Consider the following 5,114-nt stretch of genomic DNA (forward strand, 5'->3'; position numbering starts at 1 on the left):
TCCTGCCTTGAAAACTTCATGGGACGTTTTTATCTAACAACCACTCCACTGCTTAGATGATAATAGAAACTCTTCCTATTGTTTCATGGACTGTTTCACAATGCAGGTCCCGAGGGGCAATGGCCCTTTAACTTGATCCTTTACCCCACCCCCATCTCCCTCGTGTGCTGAGAGTTGAAGCCAAGTTTTGATTCACCAGTAGTTCAGTGGTTGCTTTAATTATCTTTCTGCCTTAAACAAGGATGATTGGATCCAACTCTTCAGTTGAAGTGGCTGCCTTCAAGGAATCTGCGTTCTGAACCCTGCTCTTCCATGATTGAATCTGTGCTCGCAGATGGGAAAAACAATATCGAATCTGAAATAAGGTTTTGAAGCCAGAGCTGACATAATGGTCACCAGTTCATCAAGGGAAAAGGAATTGCATTAACCTCCTATGGGAGGTTTTACCCTCGTGTTAGAGCCGTGCTGCTATTTAGGGCTGCACCGTTTGCTTCATTGTATTATCAGCCTTCAATGTGATGATTCTACTAGCATCTTTGGCCTTATTGCAGCAAGAGATAAGATTCCACAAATGTATTCCAGTTCTGTCACTGTATGTGTAATATACTCAGTTTCTGTAAGGCATTTGACTTGGTACCACGCAACGTTTTGATTAAGAAACTAAACAGTACAAAATCCACCTGGCACACATTGCGTAGATTAAAAACTGGCTAACTGATAAGTCTCAGAATGAAAATGGGGAATCATCAAACAGGTGTTTCCAGAGGGGGTGCTGCAAGTATTGATTCTTGGCCCTACGCTATTTAACGTTTTTATTAATGACCTGGTAGAAAATATAAAATCATCACTGATAAAGTTTGCAGATGATACAAAGATTGGGGGAGTGGTAAACAATTAAGAGGATGGGTCACTAATACAGAGTAGGCTTGGTGGAGGCAAACAATATGTGTTTCAATATGGCCGAATATAAACCATCTAGAAACAAAGAACGTAGGCCATACTTACAGGATGGGGGACGCTATCCTGGGAAGCAGTGACTCTGAAAAAAACTGGTGGATCGTGATGGGTAAGAGCTGAATGTGAGCTCCCAGTGAGATGCTGTGGCCAAATGGGCTAATGTGATCCTCGCATGTATAAGCAAGGGAATCTCAAGTAGGAGTAGAGAGGTTATATTACCTCTGTATTCATCACTGGTGTGAGCATGGCTGGAACACTGTGTCCAGTTCTGGTGTCCACACTTCAAGAAGGATGTTGATAAATTGGGAAGAGAGCAGAGAAGAGCCATGAGAATGGTTAAAGGATTGGGAAACAAGCATTACCAGGAGAGGCTCCAGGAGCTCAGTCTGTGTAGTTCAACAAAGAGAAGATTACGGTGCCACTTGATCTTAGTCTATACATACCTACATGGTGACCAGAAATTTGACAATAGAGGGGCTCTTCATTTTAGCAAAGGTATTACGGAGTCCAGTGGCTGGAAGTGGAAGCTAGGCAAATTCAGACTAGAAATAAGGTGCACGTTTTAACAGGCCTATTAACCATCAGAACAATTTGCCAAGGATTATGGTGGATTCTCTATCACTGAAAATTTTTAAATCAAGATAGGATGTCTTTCTAAAATCTATGCTATAATTCAACCAGGAATTATTGTGGGGAGGGTCTCTGACCTGTGTTCTACAGGGTACACAGTGGTCCTGTCTGGCCTTAGAATCTCTAAACTGGCCTGCCACTGCTCTGTGCTGTTGGGCAAGTCACTTCATCTCTCTCTTCCTCAGTTTACCTTTCTGTAATGTGGGGAGTAGTGTGAGGACTGACTGATTTATATCTGTGAAGCACTTTGAGGGCCCTCCTGTGAAAGGAGTTTCACAGGGGCAAAGTACGGTTGGGTGGGATGCTGGTGGTGATTGACTGCAATTATTCTTTATAATATAGAGGCCCCCAACTGAGATCAGGGTCCCGTTGTGCCAGGAGCTGTACAGACCTACAGTACCATGAATCATTGAATATCATGGTTGGAAGGGACCTCAGGGGGTCATCTAGTCCAACCTGCTACTCAAAGCAGGACCAATCCCCAACTAAATCATCCCAGCCAGGGCTTTGTCAAGCCTGACCTTAAAAACTTCAAAGGAAGGAGATTCCACTACCTCCCTAGGTAACCCATTCCAGTGCTTCACCACCCTTCTAGTGAAATAGTTTTTCCTAATATCCAACCTAAACCTCCCCCACTGAAACTTGAGACCATTACTCCTCGTTCTGTCATCTGCTACCACTGAGAACAGTCTAGATCCATCCTCTTTGGAACCCCCTTTCAGGTAGTTGAAAGCAGCTATCAAATCCCCCCTCATTCTTCTCTTCTGCAGACAAACAATCCCAGTTCCCTCAGCCTCTCCTCATAAGTCATGTGTTCCAGCCCCCTAATCATTTTTGTTGCCCTCCGCTGGACGCTTTCCAATTTTTTCACATCCTTGTAGTGTGGGGCCCAAAAGTGGACACAGTGCTCCAGATGAGGCCTCACCAATACCGAATAGAGGGGAATGATCATGTCCCTCGATCTGCTGGCAATGCCCCTACTTATACAGCCCAAAATGCCATTGTAAAATACCACAGTAAAATGGTCCCTGCCCTGAAGACCTTAAATTAAGTAGTCAAGGCTTGACACAGGCTGGGTGGACAAAAGTAAGGATTATTACCCCATGTTCAGATGGGGAGGAGAGGCACAGAGATCTCTAACAGGGTCTGTGGGAGAGTCAAGAGTGGGACCCTGATTCTAAGCATTTTAGTGGTCTGCCATTAAACCATCTTTTCATACAGCAAGCCTGGATTTAGCCCCTTGAGTGCATAAAGCATTGAAGGAGGGGTGGGTTTACACCCACCTTGAACTTTGACATTAACAACAGCTAGGTGGAGGGTTCAGGCCCAGGAGACTTGGTCTGGGTGTGGAACTCCTGTAGATGGCGGCACGGTAGCAAGGCAGTTGAACAGAGCCTAAACTAAGCCTTGCGGTCCCTTAAACCCTGTGCTTCCAAGCTGGGCACTGAGCAGAGACCAGCCTGGGGGAAAGATTTCCGCCCTTTGTGGCAGGGGTGGGTATAGACCCTTGATGTATGATGCCCAGAATGACCTGCATGCTCGCCTGGTTGAGACAGACTTGGTAATGGAGGATGGCCATGTGGAGTCAGTGCTGGGTTCCTTCGCTGAGGCTAGCATTAAACTCTGAACTGCTGGCCACGTCATCTGGGCATCGCTCTGCACCCAGCCTTATCCCAAATCCTTCTGGCTCCTCCTGTAAACTGGTCCTGCACAAACCCCTTCCGGTGCTATAAGAACCAGGAAAACTCTCTGGAGAGTTTGTTTTAAGCTCTGGGTTACCCCCACCCCAACACATACATTTATACATGTCTAGCAGCTTCCCTGGTGCTTGCCCCCCTGCTACTGAGAAGTGCCCTGTCTCTGCAATGCCCCTTGAATGCTAGAGCTGCACTAGCTTCCTAGAACAGGGTGAACCACCTGGATTTGGAAAGATCAGGTGGCCCAGGGTGGAATTTTCCCAAGTGCCCGACACTGGCCTAGCTCTGCTTCCCTCGAAAGGCAGGATGGTTCAGTGGTTAGGGTGGGAGTCTCTTGGCACTTGGGAGGCCCCCGGTTCAATTCCCTGCTCCGCCCCAGACTCCCTGTTGTGACCTTGGGGAAGTCACTTAGTCTCCCTGAGCCTCAGTTTCCCCCTCTGTACATGGGGGTCATGGTCCTGCCTGCCTCACGGGGGGGTGATAAGTGTAACTACGCTAAAGACTAGGAGGAGCTCAGATCCTGTGGTCGGGGGGCCTGTGACAGCGAGCTGGGACTCAGCAGCTGGCCCAGCCCTGGGGTCACTGTTTAACCAGCGAGGGCCCTGGGGAATAGAATGGTTAAGGAGAGGAGTTCCTGATTACCAGATCAGACTGGGGCTGGGTAGATAATTAGCCCATTAAGAAGGAGGGTGGATAAAAGAGCACAGGAAGGACGTGCAGGGGAGGAGAAGCAGGAGACAGAGACTAGTAGGGCCTGATCAAAGGGAATTCCCTGGGTGGAGACACCTCCCTTCATCCTCCCTTTAGGAGACAGGGGTTAGTAAAGCTGGATAAGTTGTAAATACTCTGCCTGCTCTGGCACGTAAAGGAGGTAGAGTGAAACAATATAAACAAACTGCCCGATGGTATCTACAAAAGGGAAGGTCTCTGAGTAATGGATAGTACTTAGTCCTGCCATGAGTGCAGGGGACTGGACTAAATGACTTTTTGAGGTCCCTTCCAGGCCTACGATTCTATGATCTATGAGTGGTCTGTGGGAAGCTAAGAGGATGCCTCAGTCCCTTGCATAGGTGGATAGAAAGACAAGGGCTATGCACACACAGGTTCCTAAAAGACACTGAAGTCGGTGAGCGTTTTACTACTCATTTCAATGGGAGCAATGTTAGGCCAATGCTGAGTGTTCATGAAAATCTCTCCTACCATCCATCCCATCATCTATTCTCCAGGGCTTTGTCCAGTCCATTCTGTGTGACCCAACTGATGAAGCTTCTACAGTTGGGAAGTTTCTTCTGACCTACCCTTTGCTGCTTCATAAGCATCCCTCTCCTGCCTGGATGTAAAGAACTCTACCTTACTGGAAAAGAAAAAACTGATCCACTTACTTAGGGTCGGAAGTATCAGTCAACACCAAAAATGGGTCTGTTCCGGAGATCACAAAGATAAGTGTCAATGAGGGATCAAAATCAGGTTCTCGCAGCAGAGCATCTGACCTTTAATCACTTGATTAAATTAAGCAAGTTTAACGGACTCACAAAGCCACCATCTGAAATAAACTCGAAGGAACTCAAAAACGGTAAAATGCGTGTCTCCACCTTTCATCCCCCTCCACCCACTTGGTACCAGTAAGAAAAGAAAGTGCAGCTCATTGTTAATATTTGTATTGTGGTGGCATCAAGACCCCATTGTGCGGGGCTCGGTACAAGCACAGAGCTGCCTGCTGCCCGGGAAGGCTTACAGTCTAAAAGACACAAGTCAATGAAGGGTGGGAGAATGGAGCTAGAACATCCAAATACGGTGAAAAATTGGCCCAGTTTTGTCAGTTACATGAAT

Source organism: Lepidochelys kempii, chromosome 4 (assembly GCF_965140265.1).
Source record: "Lepidochelys kempii isolate rLepKem1 chromosome 4, rLepKem1.hap2, whole genome shotgun sequence".
NCBI classification, from domain to species: Eukaryota; Metazoa; Chordata; order Testudines; family Cheloniidae; genus Lepidochelys; species Lepidochelys kempii.